Below are 23,536 nucleotides of genomic sequence, written 5' to 3' on the forward strand. Positions count from 1 at the left end.
AGTTAGATATTTATGTTATTACAGTTGATGATGTGAAAGTCAGGTGGAAAAGCAAGAGGGACCAATACCGGCGTGAAATGAACACGAAAGGGAAGGGTGGTTCGGCTCCCAGCAAAAAAAGGCCATATCAATCCTCACGCCAGTTATCTTTTCTCAAACCAGTTTTGGAACTTCGGGCGTAAGTATCAGTTAAATATATAAAATTTGTCTTTCCAAGGTTTCCCCCGCTTGTGGGAAGAATTCAATATCGCACCAAATATGTAATAAATGTCAGAAATATTTGTTTCTCTCCACCTGCACCAATGTCTTAAAGTGGTCCCCTGGACACAACATTTTCCGATTTTAATCCTGATGCAAAAACAATATTGTCAATGTAATATTAAAATATATAAATTCTATGTAGATATCAGCTCTCAGGACAACCTAGTGGGCAATCCAGAGGAAGACGACAGCACAGAGATGGTGGAGAGGAGAGTTGTGGAAGATACCACTAGTCCAGAACAGGAACAACAACAGGATTTGGAGATTTCTGTGACATCACCTGGGCCAAGTATTGAGAGCCCAAACACTCTGGAGGATACTTCTCGCTCCAAAGCTGCACCCAGAAGGAAAAAAAGAGTGGACCCATCAACAGCGAGCCAGGTGGACACAAGGGTTTTAGATTACTTGTCTCGACATCAGCCTGAGGATGAGGTGGACATATTTGTTTGGTCCATGGTTCTTTTTTTGTGTCGTATCCCTGTGGAGCGTCGCATTTAAGGCTAGAAGAACAATGTCAATTTGGCAAATTCCTTGTGGGTATGCTATGAAAGTCATTAGTTTAATCAGGACAAACAGGATTCAGCAAAGGCCAACAGTACTACTGAGAAAAACTGTTTGTAATTGTAGAAACAAGACCCTGAGTGCGGCGGCTTCCTTACCCGGATATTTTCCGTCCAACGCCCCAATGCAATTTGGGAATTGTGCATTGTTCATGAACCCATCTTCTATACTCAGCCACTGAGTGGGTTGTGGGTTGAGGCATCACGATCTCTTTCAGTTGATGCCAGATAAGATCAGACGTAGACCTGATAATCCAAGAAATGGTCGACGTCCCCACTAGGAATTCGAAATGAAGGGACGCAAGTGAATTTCCAGGGGCAAGGAATCTGAAGATAAAATAACGAAAATGAATAACATAAACTTTGTTATAATTGCTAATTTTATCTTAGTTACACACTAGCACACTGGAGATTAGTTCTAAACACAGACAGTATGTATTCTTACCTCAGGGTGATGATGAGACGTTCCTCAGGAGAAATACTGCGTCTAATTTTCGTATTTTTGAAGGTTAGGCCGGAACGCAGCTCCTCCAGCAGCCGATCAAAAGTTGCGACAGACATCCAACAGAAGGCATGAAATTTGGCCGGATGCAGACGCAGGTCCTCATACAGGGTGTGGAAATGCCCTTTGTAAGTATGTTGGGAGACAATGGGATGAACCCAATGCCGCCTCCTCCTTGTTTCTTCCTCCACCATATGGCGTTGTTCTCCATATGTTTCGAGAGATCAGCCACAACATTAGAACATGGTCCATAGCTTTGGATGTCATGTTCACAAAAAAAAAAAATACTATAAAATCCCAAAACAACAAGCACAGGAATCACAGTAACCTCTCTCTATGCTGTACAGCAATAGGAAATGGCGAATCCCGACCAAGTGACCTTCCTGTGGGTGTTGCCAGAGGGTTGGGACCAAATTTTAGCTTATTAAGTTCCTCCTTCCATTTTATACGCAAGTGTAAAATGCGTGCTACACTTGTGTCCTACACGCGTCATACGCCGACAATCGGAAAGCACAAGGCATGCACTCACGCACGTATAACGCACGTCAGTTGCGCGTGCAAATCGGACACGCTCGTGTGCATGAGGTCGAAAATGTTCACATTTCATTAAGGGCTCATTCACATACAAAAGTTGTGTCTGACCAGTTTTTTTTACCTGAAAAAGCTGTGCTCTTTGTGCACCTATCTGGCATCTATAGCTGGACAGAGAAATGCTGCATGCAACTTTTCTCTATGCGAATTGAGGTGACGTCCATAATTACAACTGTTTCCTCTAAACGCAAAATTGACCCCATAGGAAACTATTATATCAGTTTTGTCAACAGGTTCCCTCTGGCATTTTTGTACTATGCCAAAGAAAAAAGAGACTGGAGGGCCGGACATATGTGAACCAGCCCTTACTTGTGTAGTTGGATATACTTAACTATTTCCAGCTGGTGCTCAATTAAGAGAGACAGCAGGGTAAGGAAAACGACATATAGGAAATCCTTCACTAATTTGAGACAGAAAGACAAAAAACATTCTAACAATAGTACATGGATAAGTGCATCAAAGAAAGGAGACAAAGAACTTCTGGGTCACTGGTAGAAGGATTCTTCTGCTCTATTAGATCATTATCAGAAAAAGAAAAAAGTACAATACACTGAATCTATACTCATTTATATATTGACATTACAAACGTCTTGTTTAACTGGCTCCCTGACACCTCACCGAGGAGCTTTAATGCCCCCTTTTAAAAGGTTGATAAGTATAATTAAATTTTTTCTTTTCGTAGAAGAAATAAAAAAAACAAAATGATAATTATATCAGATGATAAATTAACCTGACTTTAGTCTACTAATTAGAGATACTTTCTCAGATGGGAACAAGAAAAATACAATCTTCCCTGTAATGGGGAACCTATTCCTCCCCACCACTTATACCTACAAAACAATTAAAGTGATTGGATCCGGGACATTTTTATGCAGGTCAGATAATGTTCAGGTGGATCTGATCATTACGATTATATACATAATGATTATTGTCATAATTCAACATAGATTACAAAAAAAATATATTTTGGTGCAAATAGCCAAAAAACTAATTTATTAAGTAGTAAATTGGTTAGTGACTTAAGGCCCTTTTACACCGGCCAATTATCGGGCAAACAAGCATTCACAGAACGCTTGTTCCCGATCATTGCCCTGTGTAAACAGGGCAACTATCAGCCGATCAATGAGCAAATGCTCGTTCATTGACTGATTGTATCATTTATGAAGCTTAATATATTACCGACATCATAGAAATGTATGGGGACGAGCGATCGTAATAGCGAGCACTCGTCCCCATACATAGCTCCTTGTAAAAGGAGCAAAGAAGCACCGATGAACGAGCTGTCTTGTTGATTGACGCTCGTTTACACAGAAAACGTTGGCCCATGTAAGAGGACCATTATTATAAGGCTTTACTGTGAGGGTTATGCAAGTCTTAGAAAACACCACCATCAAAAACACAAAGTACTATTACAACCAATAAAACTGTAAACTAAAAACATGTAGTGTGTTAGGGTACATTTACACGGACTGACGTGGGTCGTGCAAACGAGCGCCGATCAACGATACAGCTCGTTGATCAGTGCTCGTTTGCTCCTTTCACAAGGAGCTCTGTATGGGGACAAGCGCTGGTTACTCCGATCGCTTATCCCCATACATTTCTATCATGTCGTCAGCATGTCTCCCTGTTTACATAGGGAGAGGTGCTGCCGACAACAATAATTTTTGGGCATTTAAAACTATACGATCAGTCGATGAACGAGCGTTTGCTCGTTCATCGGCTGATCGTTGCCCTGTTTATACGGGCAATTATCATGAATGAGCGTTCTGTGAACGCTCGTTTGCCCAGTAATTGACCGATGTAAAAGGGCCCTTACCCTACTAATTAAAGCACTAGAAAAGTTAAGTTAATTTAATGTACTCACAAATTTGGGGAGGATTAACCTTATCTCCAAATTTATGCCAGTGCCTTCAGCAAACCAATACAAAATCTACAAAACAAAAGAATCAAGTGTTTGACTTATCATTTAGTGGTTTGGAGCTTTAAAAACTAAATGAAAGGTGTAATGAAAGGAGTGAAACGACCAACTTTTCAATGTTGATCACTAAAGTGTTTGCTACAGATCAAAAAAGTCAGCTGTAGCATTTCTGAAAGTAGCAAATCCTAGAATCAGGAAGCAAGCAAGCAAGCACAATTAACCAATTATCTTCTACTTGTGAACAAAGTGGGCCCTTTAGGCATAGATTAACAGAAACAAACTAATCTACTGCTCATCTCCTCTAGTCATACCCATCCAACTCTAATCTTCATTTACCCAACTTCATATTACATAATGTATGATTTTTACATTGTTATTGGTTTAAGGATTAATAAAACAATACTAATATTGCAACTGTGACTGAAGAATTCATGTTTTCCTAGAGTCCAGTATGTTAGCCTACAAAGTAAGAAGACAATTATTACTCACCTATAGAGGTATAATTATTAGCTATTAAATAGTATTCCTTATTATACCCTTGAGGTGAAACAAAAGGATGAAATTCCTTTAATAGTTAAATTACCCTAACTGAAGGATTATGTTTATGATGTTAACTGTAAAGGGCTTGTGTTTTCCAAATTAGGCTTTTTCATGGGAAACATCCTGTCGTCGTGTTTCTGCCATTGATCCAGAATTTCCTAACATCTCCAATAATCTCAAAGACTTTTAGCGTGTTAAGGACCAGACCATTTTTTTTTTTCAAATCTGACATGTATCACTTGAAGTGGTAATAACTTTGAAATGCTTTTATTTTTTCAAGCGATTCTGAGATTGTTTTCTCGTAACACATTGGACTTTAAGTTCGTAGTAAAATTTGGTCGACACATTCAGTGCTTATTTATGAAAAACACCAAAATTTTGAGAAAAATTGCAAAAATGAGCATTTTTACAATTTCAACGTATCTGCTGGTTAGTCAGATAGTAATACCACACAAAATAGCTACTATTTCACATTTCCCATAAGTCTACTTTATGTTTGCATTGTTTTTGAAACGTCGTTTTATTTTTCTAGGACGTTATAAGGCTTAGAACTTTAGCAGCAATTTCTCATATTTTCAAGAAAATTTCAAAAGCCTTATTTTAGGGACCGGTTCCATTCTGAACTGGTTTTGAGGGCATTATATACTATAAACCCCTATAAATCACCCCATTTTAAAAACGAAACAACTCAAAGTATTCAAAACAGCATTTATAAAGTTTCTTAACCTTTTAGGTTATTCACAAGAATTAAAACAATATAAAGGTGAAATTTACAAATGTCATTTTTTTTTTTGCAGAAAATCAGTTTTTATAAAAAAAATTCTGTAACACAGAAGGTTTTACCAGAGAAACGCTACTCAATAGTTTTTTGCCCAGATTCTGCAGTTTTTAGAAATATCCCACATGTGACCCCAGTGTGGTCATGGACTGAAACACAGGCCTCAGAAGCAAAGGAGCACCTAGAGGATATTGGGGCCTTATTTTTATTAGAATATATTGTAGGCACCATGTCGGGTTTGAAGAGGTCTTGTGGGGCCAAAACAAAGGAAACAGCCCAAAAGTGACCCCATTTGGCAAACTACACCCCTCAAGGAATTTATCAAGGGGTATAATGAGCATTTTGACCCCACAGGTATTTTGCTGAATTTAGTTTAATTAGGCCGTGAAAATGAAAATCTACGTTTTTTTCTAATAAAATTTCGTTTTAGCTCAGATTTTTCCATTTTCACAATAGATAAAGGAGAAAAAGTACCCCAACATTTGTAAAGAAAACTCTTCCGAGTACGGCAATACCCCATATGTGGTAATAAACTGGTGTTTGGACCCACAGCAAGGCTCAGAAGGGAAGGAGCGCCATTTTGCTTTTGAAGCTCAAATTTTGCTTGATTGTTTTTCAGGTGCCATGTTTCATTTGCAAAGCCCATGAGAGGCCAAAACAGTGGAAACCCCCCAAAAGTGAGCCCCATTTGGGAAACTACACCCTCAAAGAATCTATCTAGGGGTATAGTGAGCATTTAGACCCCACAGGTCTTTTGCAGAATTTATTGGAATTAGGCCGTCAAAATGAATATCTACATTTTGTTCCACTAAATTGTAGAATGTCTTCATTTTCACAAGGCATACTGGAGAAAAAGCACCCCAACATTTGCAAAGTAATTTCTCCCGATTACGGCAATACCCCACATATGTTCATAAACTGCTGTTTGGACACACGGCAGGACTCAGAATGGCAGGAGCGCTATTTGGCATGCAGATTTTGCTGTATTGGTTTTTGGCCACCATGTTGCATTTGCAAAAACCTGAGATACCAGAGTACAGTGGAAGCCCCAAGAAGTGACCCAGTTTTGGAAACTGCACCCCTCTATGCATTTATCATTTGCCTGGACAAGACGGGGCTCAGAAGTGAAGAGCAACATGCGCATTTGAGGTCTATTTTGGTGATTTTCATAGCATTGGCCGACAATTGCAGGGCCCTGAATTAAAATAGTAAAACAAACCCCCAAGTAATGACCCCCATATTGGAAACCACACCCCTTAGGGCATTTTAAGAGGTGTAGTAAGCATTTTGATCCCACAGGTGATTCTAAATTAGAAATTAGTGCCCAGCGGATGAAGCAAAGTGAAAATTGCAATTTTCCACTGATATGCCAATTTAGTGCACAATATATAATGCCCAGTTTGTGCCACTGAAGACAAATATCTCATAAACTGTTAAGCCAGTTCTCCCGAGTATGGCAATGCCATATATGTGGACGTAAACTGGTGTTTGCGCACGTTGTAGGGTTCAGAAGGAAGGGAGCGACATTTGGCTTTCGGAGTGCAGATTTGGATTGGTAGTATTTCTGTTTGGCGTTTTGCTGGCATTTCAGTTCATTATGTGGGGGCATATGTAATCTGTGCGGGGTATATCAGGGCATAATAAGACGGTATAATAATGGGGTAAATAAATAATTCATAGATGTGTGGCAAGTGTCGAACTGATAAATGGCGCCCAATCTTATCCGCTTTTTGAACATTCTGCACATTTTTCGTCGCCATATTCTGAGAGCCAGAACTTTATTTTTTTTCTCCTCTGGAACTGTGTTTGGGCTTATTTGTTGCAGGACAATCTGTAGTTTTCATTGGTACCATTTTGGGGTACATTTTGGGGTACTTTTTATTCAATTTTTTTGGCAAGCAAGGTGACCAAAAACCAGCAATTCAGAATTTTTTTTTTGTTTTTTTTACAGTATTCACCATGCGCTATAAATTACATTAAACGTTATTCTGCGGGTCGATATGATTACGGCGATACCATATGTATATAGTTTTTTTATGTTTTGCAGCGTTTGTACAAAAAAAAAATCCCTTTTTTTAAAAAAAGTAATTAATTTTTTGTGCCCCCATATTCTGAGAGCCATAACTTTTTTATTTTTACGTTGACAGGGCTGTGAAAGGACTTGTTTTTTGCGTGACGGGTTGTAGTTTTTATTGGTACTATTTTGGGGTACGTGCGACTTTTTGATCACTTTTTATTCTATACTTTAGAAGGGATGGTGACCAAAAAAAATAGCGATTCTGGCATTGTTTTTTATATTTATTTTTTTGTGGTGCTCACCGTGCGGGAAAAATAACATTATAGTTTTATAGTTTGAGTGGTTCCGAATGCGATGATACCAAATATGTGTACTTTTTTAACGGTTTAATTTTTTTCCCTATAATAAAAGACTTATTATAGGAAAAAAGGCAGTTTTAATTTTTGCACTTTAACTGAACTTTTTTATAAAAATTTTTTGTCCCACTAGGGGACTTTAAGACCTGCACCTCTCATCTTTCTTCTAATACCTTGCACTACCCACGTAATGCAATGCATTAGAGCTGTCAGCTATTCACTGACAGAAAGCCTATTAGGCTCCCCTCCGGTCGGGGCCTAATAGGCTTCCGTACGTGGCAGACCAGGAAGCCACTGTTGGCCTCCGGTTCCCATAGCAACGATCGGCATCCGTGCGACCATATCGAAGCGATGCCGATCTCCTTGATCGCTTTTGATCGCGGCATCTAAGGTATTAATGGCAGGGAGCGGAGCTAGCTCTGTTCCCTGCCATTACAGCAGGATGTCAGCTGTAACATACAGCTGACACCCTTCGGCTGATGGCGCAGGCTCAGCTTCTGAGCTCGCCGCCATCTTTCATCTGCGGCTGGAAGCCTTTTAAGCCCCACCTGCGAGTGGGGCCTAACAGGCCGTCATACTTGGCAGACAGGGGGCCATTTTTCGGCCTCCTGTTGCCAACAGCCGATCGGCTAGCGTGGCTACCCGGCTTTTTTAGCACGGTAACCATGCTGCAATACTGTGATTGGTCACTCAATCGATTGTTTCCCCGACGAGTCCGTGACAGCCGATGTCACTGTTCTGTCACCATGTCTTTTGACATGGTGACAGAAAAGCACCATGACATAAATGTACTTCATGGTGCCTTAATGCAGGGCAAACCATGACGTACAGTTGCGTCAAGGTGCGTTAAGGGGTTAAAAGAGGTGTAAAAAGTCACATAACATAATACATAGCCAATTACACGCCCTAGTGACAGTTCAGGAGGTTATTTAAATATCAGGCGCCAAATATAACGGCACCGATATCTAAATAAAGGAGGAGGATAGGAAAAAAATGTAAAGTACCCCAGGGTTTGTGCAGCCCTGCATATTACATGCTGCACATGTATGGGCAGGTGAAAGGTTCTCTTTAACCCCTTCCCGCCGCAGCCCTTTTTCAGATTTTCATTTTCGTTTCTTCCTCCCCACCTTCCAAAAGCAATAACGTCTTTATTTTTCCGTCTATATAGTACTATGAGGGCTTGAGTTTTAGTTTTTTGTAGCACCATTTATTTTGCCATATAACGGGAAAAAAAATATTTGTGGGGTAGAAAATGAAAAAAACAGCGATTCCTCCATGTTTTTTTGCGCACCGTTTTTACGGAATTCACTGTGAAATTAAAACAACGTGTTAACTTTATTCTGTGGCTCAATACAATTACGACGATACCAAATATATATAGTTTTTTCTATATTTTACTACTTTTACAAGTAAAAACCAAAGTGTAAAAAAGAAAATTTATTTTGTGTCGCCAAATTTCGAGAGCCATAACTTTTTTATTTTTCCGTCGAAGTGGTATGAGGGCTTATTTTTTGCGGGATAAGCTGTAGTTTTTAATAATACCATCTTGGGGCACATGCGATGGTTTGATCACTTTTTATTTCATTCTTTGTGGGAGATTAGGTGACCAAAAAATATAGATTCTGGCGTTTACAATTTTTTTTTTTACAGCGTTCACCATGCTGATTAAATAATGATATATTGTAATAGTTCCGACTTTTACGGATGCGGCGATACCAATTATGTTTATTATTTTTAATTTTCTTTACTAAGTTCTAGGGGGGAAATAGGAAAAGTTTTTTTTTTAAACTTTTAATATATATATATATTTTTTTACACAAAAAAAAACGTTTATTTAGCTAATTATTACTTTTTTTATTTGTCCCCCTAGGGGACTTCAACCAGCGATCGTTAGATCGCTTGCACGATATACTGCAATACTAATGTATTGCAGTATATCGTGATTCTGACATGCAACTATTAAGCCCTGCCGGACCTAGGGGCCTTCATTAGGCCCCAGGCAGCCATAGCAACCATCGCTCCCCCCCCGCGATTGTGTTGCGAGGGGCGTGGTGAGCTGTTAGAGGGGATCACCCCCCTCTTTCTAACGAATTAAATGCTGCGGTTGCTATTGACCACAGCATTTAACAAGTTAAACGAGCGTGATCGCGCTTGAGCGCGATGCCGCTCGTTACTCTGAAGTGTCGGCTGTAACAAACAGCCGACACCCGCATCGTGTGGAGCGGGTTCACTCCGTGAGCCTGCTCCATTCTTCCCCTACCCAACTTTGGCGTATGGATACAACAAATTTCGGGAAGGGGTTAAGATCAAAACTCTGAATTGACTATTCCAAAACACAAACCTTCTTATTCAACTATTTAACCATACTCGTGGCCTTTGGGTCATTGTCTTGTTGCATCACCCATCTTCAGCTTGAGGTCATGTCCAGTGGCGTAACTACCGCTATAGCAGCCGTAGCGGCTGCTACGGGGCCCGCAGCATTAGGGGGCTCGTGCCACCCACCTTCTATGGCTGCTACAGCGCGACGCCACTGAAGGGGTTGTTCCTACAAAAGACATGCATCCCCTATCCACAGGATAGGAGATACATGTGTGATCGCTGGGACGCCCAGGGATAAGGAGAATGGGGGACCGAAAGTACCCCGAAGTTCTCCATGACAAACCTCGGACTTCCGGGGTCTGTCTGCAGCTCCATAGAAATGACTTGCGCACCGGTCGCGCTTGTGCGCATGCGTGACCAGCGCTCCTTTTATTTTTATTCAACTGTGCAGACGCCGGAAGTCAAATGTTTGTCATGGAGAACTTCGGTGGACTCTCGGTCCCCTGGTCTCCTTATCGCTGCCAGCGATCACACATGTATCCCCTATCCACAGGATAGGGGATACATCTCTTTTGTAGGACAAACTTTAGGCCGTTTTTTTTGGGGGGGGGGGTCTGTATGGCGTTATCTACAGGGGGGGTCAGTATGGCGTTATCTACAGGGGGGTCTGTATGACGTTATCTACAGGGGGGTCTGTATGGCGTTATCTACAGGGGGGTATGTATGCCGTTATCTACAGGGGGGACTCTGTATGGCGTTATCTACAGGGGGTCTGTATGGCGTTATCTACAGGGGGGGATCTGTATGGTGTTATCTACAGGGGGGTCTGTATGGCGTTATCTACAGGGGGGTCTGTATGGCGTTATCTACAGGGGGGACTCTGTATGGCGTTATCTACAGGGGGGGTCTGTATTGCGTTATCTACAGGGGGAGCTGTATGGTGTTATCTACAGGGGGCTGTATGGCGTTATCTACAGGGGGGATTTGGGTCTGTAAGTTGTTATCTGCAGGAGGGCTGTAAGGCGTTATCTACAGGGGGCTGTGTATGGCGCTATCTACAGGGGGCTGTGTATGGTGCTATCTATAGGGGGGCGCTGTCTGGTGGAATCTATAGGGAGGCACTATCTACAAGGGGTGGGTTGTGTGATACCCAGTGGAAGGGGGGCCCCAGTCAAAAGTTTGCTATGGGGCCCAGTCTTTCATAGTTACGCCCCTGGTCATGTCCTTACAATCCCCTTTAAAACGTTTTGATACAACTTTGAGTTTGTTGTTCCTTCAATGAAGGCAAGACGTCCAGGCCCTCAGGTAGCCCCAAACCATGATGCTCCCCTCCACCATGCTTCACAGTTGGAATGCGGTTTTGGTTATTATGCGCAGTGTTCTTTTTCCTCCAAAATTGTGTTGTGCATTTGTGCTAGTTTTAGGTCGTCTCAAGCAAACTTGAGACAGGCAAACTTGAGACAGGCAAACTTGAGACGGGCCGCTAGGTTTTTATGGACAGCAGCAGCTTTTTTCATGATGTTATTCCATGAACACCATTCTTGTTTAAAGATTTTCCAATAGTGGACACATGAACAAGAGGTTTTTGCAGTTTTTAGAGTCTTCAGTAGGTCATTTGCTGTTGTCCGTTGTGCTATTAGAGTGATCTTAACAGGACACACACTCCTAGGGAGAGTAGGAGCAGTCCATTTGTAGGCAATTTGTCTAAGCTTCGACTGATGTACACACCAGGTCAAATGGTTCACCTACTTTTTCTTGCAAATGTAGATAAGTTTAGGTTTACACTGTATAATTTCTCATGATATCTGATTTCTTTTAATTGCATCTAGCGTGTTAGTAACATGTATTGATCATTTTCAATTTACATTCATTTGACATATTAAAAAGATGTGCCATCAGAGAAGCTAAATTGTTATGCCACTTTATTCCTACATGTATGAACACTGTATAACAATTTTTTTCTGACACTGTGTATTTGTACATAGAGCTGTCATACAGACATTCCTTCAAACGTTTCCTATAAGCACGGTATAGTACAGTTCAGCTTTAGTGGAGGAGGATCGGATCATGACACAAAGGAGAGGGGAGCATTCTATGACATTGCTATGGAAAATGTTTCCCGTCTCCTTTGCTCTGCGATACAATCCTCCTTTGGATCTAAAAAGATATGCAGGGGAGCAGATCTTCCAAACATGATGTGAAGGGGCCTAAAATCTGTGAAAATTTACAGGAGTAATAAGTACATACAGTACATTATCATCTACAGTGATTTCAACCATTTTATTACATTATCTTCATCTGTGAATTCATACTGATTTTAGTGCATGCTCCAGTTTTTTAATTCAATGAGTAAAAGAGCGAAAATAAACTCACTGTATATAAAAAATTGCAAGTTACAGTTAGTTTTTACATCCAGTGCAGTACTTATGGTTCTATATAGAAACATTAAAAAATCTCTCTGGTTAAATATGTGACATCGTTTTTGTTGAAATGTAAAAGAAAATATGTAAAAACACAAAAAATCCATTATTACCAAGTACTCCGCCACTCCAATTATAATTTTATTCATTAGACTCAATAAGTCTTCATGTTGTGTTATGCTTCCCATTCCTTTACCATTGACACCTGTGCAATAAAAGCACTTTGAGCCGTGATTTTCATTCACTGATTCACAGGGTACTTTATTCACAGCATGTGATTATTGCAACAACTTAACATGCTATCTTTCTTTTTATTATTCTGTCTCTTTTGTTGTTTTTTTTTTAATGCTTTTTTTCCCATCAAAACCCCAGGGAAACACTTAGTGCTTAAGCAATGTTTTTGTCAAATTCATTCGTGTAGAAAATTGGAAACTGAATGTGTGCATAACCAATGCTATTGACAAAGGCTACCACAAGGGAAGAATAGGTGCGAACAATATGACCATACAGGGGATACAGGTCTTATTGGAAAACAATTTCCTAACATTAAGACGGCTGTTTTCTCCCAAGAATCCCAGGTTTCAGAGTTGATTCAATACTTACATTGTAAGATAGTCACACACACAAAAGGTTCATGGCAGCCAACAATTATTATCTTGCTTTCCATGCTGCTATGGGTGTAATATTAATCCTAAAACATTATCAAGAAAGTGCTTAGCCAAAAATAATAGAGTGGTGTCAAAACACATTTTTACTGAGAAATCATTGAGTCGTGTTTCTTCAGGTTTAACATTGTCATAGTGGAAAAAAGGATTGGACAGAACAAATAAAAAGCCACGAATTGAGAGAAGACCTCCACACATCAATGATATTCATGTGTTATATTAAATTCCAGCATATTCTCCATGTTTGTATAATGTAAGACAAAATGTTCTGTGTGGGCTTGCCTTCCAGCTCCCAGCATGACATTTTACAATTTACCTATATTACCTCTGATATTCATGCAAATGTTATAGACTAAGGGCATGTTCAGACGTGCCAGAATTTTTCCGCTGCAAATGTTGCTGCAGATTCGGGGCAATTACGCATCGAATCTGCACCAACATTTGCATAAAATACTGCAATGACTACAGTGCCATGGTAATGTCTTTTATGAACATGTATTAAAATATTTAGCTAATGTTTACTTGATGTATATTTTCTTTAGTGTTGCTTACCCAACTGGTTTGTATCTCTGCTTCAGCAGTAGCTTAGCTACAACCCCTACAAGGAGTCTGCTAGGAACTGCCAGATCCTCTCCCAATATCTGATGCTATTGAAACATTTATTGGGCATGACAGAATTTAGCTATCTATTGCCTGATTCTTTTGTTTCTCCAAATATATGTTACATGATTAGTAAAGCTGAAAAGGTCATCTAGTTCCTCAAATCAGAGGGGAAAACCATTATTGAGTCCAAATAGAATATAGATTCAGAATAAATCCCTGGATCAATCCCACATACGATGCCATCTAGTATATATAACTTGCAGGTTATAAGTAGTACCAGAGCTGCTAATAGAAATGACATAGAGAGCTCAATGCATGTTAAGGTTAGGTGCACAGCGGTCACATATGATGTTCAGTCGGACTGTCTGAAAAAGTCCCACCAAACGTATGCCCAGACATATGCAATTGTACGCTTATGCAGTTGTATATTCAATGTGCCATTGATTGTCATAAAAAAAACTACATAAACCATGCAGTATATGTTTTTTTATTCGGTTATAATAAAAAGCATTGTCCACAGTGCTTGTCAACACAGTTCAGACCTGTACTAGCCACATGTATGCCAGAGGAATGCCCTTTTGGCATATGTTTGGCTATTAAAGTCTATGGTCACATCTGCATATATTTTGAGAGATTTGCAGCACAGATATTGTAGGAATTTAGCCTAATGGGGGAATTGTAATATGCTTTTCTAGTTCAAAAACCAAACACTTTAAAACTTTGTTATGTTTCTATGAATTTTTATTATGTATTTAAAGAGGTAATTCAGTTTTTGGTGCAGCCTTTGGGTTCTAAAATGGTCTCTGCCCCATATGAGTAGATCAGTACTTTAAATGACGCATACAAATCTTTCCTTTATCTTTCCCCTTCCTTTTCAATCCTCACCTGGTTCAGCTCTAAACTGTATCAAAACTGCATGTGTGATTCCAGCCAGTGGTGTTCAGTGTAGGTTGGACAAAGTACACATATTTAATATAGTTATACATACCAATAAAATTATTACTTTTCTAATATAAATTACATAAAATTATAAAATTGCAATAAGAAGAAAATAAAAATTGTACATTTTTGTTCTTATTTACGTTGTTTCTCAGTGAAATAGTAATTGGTTAAAATAACTACTAATGAATCTATAATGAATGAAAATTAATTTGTTCCTATTTCTATTTCTTCCTATTGTTCGATATATATAACTTGAAAAATTAAAATATACTGGTTCTAGTTTGGTACCATATTAAAGACCCATATGTACTACAAAAAAATAAAAACAATATTTATTAGACTATAATTGATGTATTTCGCTATAATTTAAAAAAAAATAATTGTTTCTTTTTCAGTGCTAATATATATAAATTTTGAATTAAGCTTTTAATCAAGCAAAGGTTTCCTAAAAAAAAAAACTTGTAACAAATTGCAGGATTGTTGTAACCCTCCTAATCTATAAATGAAAATAATAGTAGTTTACACCACCAATAAATACTGAGAATCAATAAAGGGAAAGGAACAAGAAAGGACAAACCATGTGGTTATGTACAAAAAAATGAAAAATGGAAAATATTACTTTTATTTGTTTAAATTTAAGATGTATCACATAATAAGGCTGTCAAATAAATTAGTACCTGTTGCCTATGTTGTTTAAGTCAGTTGATTAGTTAAATATGCAAATGTTGGTGCAGATTCGTTGCGTAATTGCCCCAAATCTGAACTAACATTTGCAGCGGAAAAATTCCGCCACGTCTGAACATGGCCTAACTGATACTTATACCTAGCTTATACCTAGCTTGGGTAGTCAGGATGACCCCTCCTGGTTGACATGCTAATCTTGCTGTTTTTGACTTACTTAGAATTAATATGTAGTCACTATGCTGTGAACACTGTTGCCTGTTTCGCACAGTGTATATCGTATTAACGAATGATAACTTATGTAGGATACATATAGTAGCAGTAGAACTAGTAGCTTTGTGAAACATCTTAATTTATCCTAATAAAAATTATATTTTACATTTTTCATTTTGTTGTACATATCACACTCTTAAATGTATTTGTTATTCCGAGACATCCATGGGACAGCAGAGAGCAGGCCGAAGGAGGAGCGCCACAGACATCCCCCTGTAGAAAATGCTGCACACACCCCCTGTAGATAGTGGAGGGCCGGCGTCAGGACCGGGCAAGTGCCTCGGCCCACTACCCTGGGGGGGGGGCACACTCGGCTGCCGGGTGCTGACGCAGCTGTCATGGCTCTTCAGGAATGGAATCCCCCTCCAGATCGTTGCTGACGCTCTTGCCGGGGATTCCGCTCCTAGAGGGAGCCCCAGTCTAGGAGCAGAATCCCCCCTCTCTGGTAGTGCCACACAGCCCCCTTCCCTGGTAGTGCCACCAAGAGTTCCTTCTAGGAGTGGAATCCCCAGCCAGAGCATTGCCGATGTTCTGGCCCGGGATATCGCTCCTGGAGGAGCTGCTGACGTCACTGTTCATATATGGGTAGTGACGTCAGGGGGTCCTCCTGAAGCGGAATCCCTGGCCAGAGCGTTTCCGACACTCTGGCCATGGATTCAGCTCCTGGTGAAGCCCCTGACATCAATGTCCATATATGGACAGCGACGTCAGGGGCTCTTTCTAGAGCAGAATGTCCAGCCAGAGCATTGCCGACGCTCTGGCCGGGGATTCCACTCCTAGAGAAGCCCCAGACGTCACTACCCATATATGGACAGTGACGTCAGGGGTTCCTCCTGGAGAGGAATCCCTGGGCAGAGCGTTGGCAATGCTCTGGCTGCGGATTCCAATCCTACAGGAAGCCCCAAAAGTGCTACCTACAGAGAGGGGGGCTCTGTGGCACTACTAAGGAGGGAGGCTGTGTGGCACTACCAGGGAGGGGAGCTGTGTGGCACTACCTGGGAGTGGGGGCTTTGTTGCACAACCTACGCGGGGGGCTGTGTGGCATTATCTACAAAGGGCACTGTGGTATTATCTACAGAGGGCACTGTAGCACTGTCTAAAAAGCGTCTGTCAATCTTGACATTCTTGTGTCTGCCAAATGCTGCAAACTGAGAAGCCAGGCTGCATTTAGCGACACAAACTGGAAAGCTTTTAAAATAAGCACACGGAGTAAACGCGCAAATTTCCGGTAAGTTTAAACCTAGCGCTATTATTATAGTAATGTAGTATTGTTATAGTAGTTCAAATAGATAATTCAATAATTTTGTATTGTATCAAATTTGAAAGTAATGAGGCCCATCAACTTAAATTTTTTTCTATGTGCGGCACATTTACCCGGCAGAAATTTAGACCCCTGGTTTATAGTATTAGGATTAAGGGCTATGGTTGGAATATCTTTTTATCTTTATTATATTTATTTTATACCACTTGTAAAGGTCTTTGAGATATTTTATTTATTGTATTTAAATGAACAATTGCCCCACATTCAATGCCCCTAAAATCTGCTGTTTTTGCCACATTTGTCAGATTTTATTAGCAATTGTACGCTCATTTAGTGCTGACTGTTTTAGCCTTGATTTATACATACAGTAAAAGCTTCAACTTATACAAAACTTTGTCGGTATTTAACTCATTTGTAGAACTCTGCCTATGTGAATATGATCCGTTAATAGCTCTCTACAACACTTCTGCAGGTTTTGAAGTAAGATGATTGGATAGTGGTCGCTCACATTGTGATGTTTTATTTCACTCACTTAATACCCATTGAATGTTTTGTGTTCCCAGAGTTAGTGGATGTTTAATGGCCATTGAACTATAACTGTGGATTGACCATCTGGAAAACGAAGCTACTCAATAGCCATGTAATTTGTCTTTTGACTGGATTCTGTCGGTAGTTTTTCTTTAGGATTATTTCTCAACAAACACTGAAAGGGAGAGCTTTCAGATTGTCTGCAAGCACTTATCCCTATCTCTTAGTGGCATGCCTTCATAGTAGGTTACAAATTAGCAAACAAAACTTCATTCGTCTATGTAGTCTGTATTCTTTGTCCGCAGCTGTACTGATATACCTGTGTACCTTTTTTAACATAGAGAAGATGTTCAGCTCGGGGGATTTAGTGTGTTAATTAATATGGAAGAGAGAGATAAAAAATTGTGAAAAATCACAAGAGGGGTCTGGCAGTCTCCCATAAATATTAGTTTATTTGGAAATCCTGTTATTTTGAACATTATCTGACAATGATCTAGTGTTGATTGTAATTCGTAACAAAAGTTTTCTGTGTTGTTTAAATGGCATATCATTATAAATTCTTTTGAATATAAGAATTAACATCTTTCACAAATTAATAAAGTTTACTAAAAGTTTCCATATGGCAAAAAGATTACTACCATTATAGGCAATTACAGTAGAGCTAAAATATTACAGAATCGCAAATAAACGCACTGATGTTCAGGGAATGCAAATGTTAAGTAATTTTTGTTACGATTCTTGAAAACGGAGAAAAATGAAGTGTATGTCACGTAGATTAAGCCAGTTAAAGAACGTATGTTAACAAGATATAAGGACAGAATTCAGCATATTCATCAATGCAATTACATCAGTGTTCTGGCGTAACAGTATTAAATGCTTTTTTCTTTATCAAGCCCCTCCACCACTTTTCTGACACTTACAAATGTTTCTATGTGTCAGGAAACTGGGAGCATGACTTGCAATTGTGCAATTTATTTACTAAAGATTTCCAAAAATTGCTAAAAATGTACAAGCCATCAAGTGAGGTCTAACAGTAAGGCCCCACGCACACTAACGTATTTTTGCGGCTGCAATTCACCCGCAAATCTGCGGGTGAATTGCGGCCCCATTCATTTCAATGGGCCCATACACACGACCGTGGTTTCCACAGTCCGTGCATGGCCCAGGAGCCTGGATCGCAAAAAGAACAGACATAGACAGGCTCATAGAAATTAATGCACGTGACCGTGTGCACGGCCCGCTTTATGTGGGTGGCTCGTGGGTGACCGAGCCGCAAATCACAGTCGTGCACACCACTATGGTCGTGTGCATGAGGCCTAGGCCTTGTTCATACAGACCAGATTTACTGCAGATTTTGCATGTATTTTTTCAGCCAAAAGCAGAAGAAATTTATAAAAGATGGCTTAAGTGTCTCCTCTTCTGGATCCTATTCTGGTTTTGGCATAAAGATGCAAGCAAAATTTGCAGCAAATCTTCACTGTGTGAACTAGACCTTAACTCTGTGGTTTATTATTTATTAGTTATTGAGTAGATACATGTACAATTACATATTCCACTGATTCTGGGGAAATAAATATAAGGAAGAAGACAGCACAGATGTCTTTCTAAAGAAATAAGTCCTGTTACCAACTCTGCTCTTATCTCAGGTGCTATAAACATACCAGAGTCTTTGGTATAACAGTGTGCTACTTAACTGGAGATTAAACTGGATAATCCATTTAATCTGAAATGAAGGAATTTAAATTTAAATATAGTATCATCCAAAATTCTTGTTACCATTTCTTTAGAATGAATGTTAGCTAAAGGAACTACCCAAAGAAGTAATTCAATGCCTACATGTTACTGTGGTTATACAAGTGACTATAAACTGACAATGATAGATAAAATATATAATATATACTATACAATTTAGGTACTTAAATTTGTTGCTTCGTTTCTTACTATGATTTTTTTGCACATATTCTATATACAGAAAGAAAATATATAATCAATACCTCAATATACCCCCTCAAAACCAACCCCCTAAAGCCATTTTGAAACCACGGACATATTTCAAGTATCTTCATTTTTTTAATACCCAATATAAATTCAACTTCATCTCTATCATATAACTTTTGCAGACATCTTACATATCAATGTTTTTGTGTCTGAATATGCATTTTGGAAAAATCTGACCACTCTATAACCAATATTATTTTAGAAAAACTTTTAATCCACTTATTCTTGGTAAGCAAGATGAAAGCCGTAGCTTTAAAATTAGTATTTTTTTGGGGGATAAAAGAAGATTAGATCTATAATTTCCCATTGGCCCAGTCTATTCTGAGGCTCAGTGGCCAGAGTAAAAACTGCAAGATTTTAGGATTATTTTTTAATATAGATACTGACATAGAGAATAATAAAAAAAACTGTCTTAAATAATATATTTGACATAAAAACTTTATTTAAACAGTAGGTTAATTTCTGCTGACACATTCCCTTGAATTATGTAACTTACTGTAATATATCCTTAAATTTGCTGACTTTATATTAAGCACCACTTCTAAATCAATTTAATATTTGACAGAGCTGTCCCAACTGTTTCTCTATATTGACCAAAAATAATATTAAATCACCTGTAAAAAAGTGCAACCTGTATTTTCACACATCCTAACTCAATACATTTTATCATTGATTATTGGGATAAGGTTTTGGAAAGTGGTTCCAACGTTAGATTAAATAATAAAGAAAATACAGGTCTTTCTTGACATGTACCCTTGAAAGGTAGAAATTGTCTACATAAGTGCCCAGCTATGTTTACATGTACTTCAGGATCCAAATACATAGCTTTTACCAGTGATAGACATCTACCTTGAAAATCAAAAGCATCAATCAATCCCTTGAACGATGGCTAGACAAGGTCATAGAAATATTTATCAGCAGCACATGCCAGTATTGTCACTTTTTTTAACATTATCTGGTCTGGCTCTAGCCCAGTCAACGGCTACTAACACCTTTCTGAAGTTCTTAGCATTGTGACTTTGACTCCCTAACAAGCCCCATCTGATTTTCATTTATTAATATAGGGATTATGTATGACAGCATAGATGCTAATATATGAAAGAAGTTTAGATATGCCTTTTCACTATATATATAAATAAATTAATAAATAAATTCAACATTAATATAATTTATCTTATTTGAGAAAATTATAAACCAAGAAGTCCAGTATATAGTATTTCATATTATAGCAGAAGGGCTTACTGTGGTCTTGGCTGATGCATACGTACCTTTGCCATTTTCATCAGGACTCATGTTGGAAAAAGATAACAGAGTTATAAGGTTTGAAAATTGTCCTAAGGTATTAATTGGTAACTAAGAACATTATGGAGTTAACTATGGATAGAAGCCCCACTTAAAAAAATAGCCAAAGAACTTGGCTGGATTGACTTATGGACGATAAAAAATGGGGATAAGAAGGATTTTAGATGTGTAGATAAAATTCATTAAACAATGTCATGCATTGATTTAGCTAGGGACTTATTTGAAATATGTAAGGATATGTCATAAATGTCAGATAGATGCGGGTCCCACCTCTGGGACCTGCACCTATCTCTAGAACAGGGCCCCCTAAACCCTGTTCTACTGCTTTGTCTTGTGACTGAATTGTGTGTTTTTGTGTGATTTCCGACCAAGAATTCGCTGAGCTACTCTGTATCCTTAACTCCCATAGTAGTGAATGGCAGTGGCAGCGTATCAGCGTAGCATGCTTATGACATAACCTGTGGATATGTCATAAATGTCTCTGATGGGACCGATATAAATGCTAAACTCAGATGCCAAGCTGGTGGCCAAGGTTTTTGCCACCAGGTTGACTAAAGTTATACATTGAGCCTAGTGAGCAATCGGGATTTAAACCTGGCAGGACAACTAATCACAATATGAGAATAGCTTTATGGAATATACATGAGAGAGAAAGAGAACCAGGGGAAAACTACAATATAATAAAATGGAGATACTTGTGGGCAGTTATGAGGAAGATGGACTTTGGGGAAAATTATATAAAATGGATCAATTTGTTGTATACAAATTTAGTAGCTCATATAAATATTAATGATAAACTATCAAAGTCTTTCTTCTTGACTAGAGGAACCAGGCAGGGTTGTCCACTCTCCCCCTTATGTTCTCAATGGAACCATTTGCTGAGCGGATAAGAAGGGATAATACAATAAAGGGATTTAAATATCAGGAAAAAAAGGACTACATTTTGTTAAATGCAGACAATATTTTATTATTCCTTGACTATACACAACAGTCTGCCAGCAAAGTTATGAAGGCTATGAATGAGTTTGGAGTATACTCCAGTTTAAGAACTATTTGTACCAAATCATCATTGTTACTGCTAAATAAATCTGGAAAGTATCGTCTAGGAAATATGGCTGTGTTAATCAAGGGCAGAGTTTTAAATATTTCGGCATTTACTTATCGGCAGACATAAATCAATGCATGAAATTAAATATGCTTCCTCTAATGGTAAAAATTAGAAATAAGGTAAAAATATGGTCCAGACTTTCTTTTCTGTCTATATCAGACAGAATTAGGCAATCGATATGGAAGTATAAGGGTATGTTCACCCAGGGCGGATTATCTGTATAAAAGTACACAGCGTATCTGCTCTGGACACCGCAGGGAATTCCGCCTGAAAAACAGCAACAAATTTTTTCTGCTGCGGAAAACAGCACTTGAAAACAAAAAATAGTTTTAGACTTACCCGTAGCCATGTTGACACTTCCCTCTGACGTCCTGCAGCCCGGCCTCCTGGGATGACGTTTCATCCCATGTGACCGCTGCAGTCTGTGATTGGCTGCAGCAGTCACATGGGATGAAACGTCATCTCTGGACTGGACGCAGAAGCAGAGAGATATGGGTAAGTATGAGATGTTTTTTTTTTTATTTTCCTAGTGGCAATCTTTGCTGCGGAATCGCAGCTTTTTCGCCACAAAAAAAATGTGACATCTGCAATTTTCCACAATTAAATTTTGTGGAAAATTGGCAGTGTTTATGCTACGTGTGAACCCGGCCTAAGACTCGTATAAAATATTGATATTTAATAAGGCCTATTATAGACGCGGGGATATCTGTCCCTGATTTCGAATACTGGGGCAAATAAGATTTAGACAGTGTAATCTTATACCAGGCAGTCTAAATATATGCTAAATTTATCACCCCTTTTTAAAATTGTCTAGTAAGGCGCAAACATTGTTCTTACATTAGTCAAAATTTAAATGCACCAAAATTGTGCCAATATTTATCGCATTTTTCGATACATTCTAGATGTAGACACAGTAATAAATCTACCACACTATTTTTGCCTACCCTGTTGCAATATATTTAGGCAATATATAGGCATAAAAATTTGGTAACACAAGATGTTGGGGTAATTTATATGGTAAGAAATTGTTTATCGACATGCCTGCTGCATAGAAAACAGACGTAAGTAGAATCTCACCAACATTTTCCAACAATCAAATTGATGTTTAGGGTCTGAGAGAAGTGTGAAGCCTCATTCACGCAAACGTATTTCTCGTCAGTGCGCTGTCCGCAATAACAACAGACTTCATACTTATCCATACAAGTCACACATCCTTTTTTTTTTATGAAGCGTGCGTCCGTTGCGAGAAACTCACAGCATGCCCTATTCTGCTCCATTTTGGCAGACCAGACTCGCCATTGAAGTTTATGGGTGCGTGAAAAAAAGCAGACAGCACACGGAGGGTATCCGTGCGTCGGCCGGCTTTTACCGGTGAGTTTCTAGGAAATGAGAAAGAAAAAACTGGAGAAAGGCAGAGGAGAAAAACGGATAACACAAGAAAACTACACTGACAGAATAGGGACATTCATATGAATGAAAATTATTAGTTTATTTGGAGGACGCATATCGAACTTGCTCGTGTGAATGAGGCCTAAGAAGAAGCTTAAACAAATAGTAGCACTAAATTCCACTATGGAGAAATAAAAGGCTTATAAGACGATGGATGATAAGTTTTGGGTGCAGGGAGGGATTAATAGGATAATGTACCTGACTTTGCTTTTGCAGCTGCAATTTATTCACATTTTTGTGGATAAATTGCGGACCCATTCTTTTCTATGGCCTATGTACAAGACCGTGATTTAGACGGATTGGTGCGGGGGCCGCAAATCTGGACCGCAAAAACTCAGGACAAGTCATTTTGTGATCTGGATTTGCGGATTTACCAATACTGGTGAATTATTGTGGATCCGTGAGTCCTGATGACACACGGATCGGAAAAACCAATGCGGTAGTGTGCATGAGGCCTAAGCAAT

This window comes from Rhinoderma darwinii, chromosome 1, assembly GCF_050947455.1.
Source record: "Rhinoderma darwinii isolate aRhiDar2 chromosome 1, aRhiDar2.hap1, whole genome shotgun sequence".
Taxonomy (NCBI): Eukaryota; Metazoa; Chordata; class Amphibia; order Anura; family Rhinodermatidae; genus Rhinoderma; species Rhinoderma darwinii.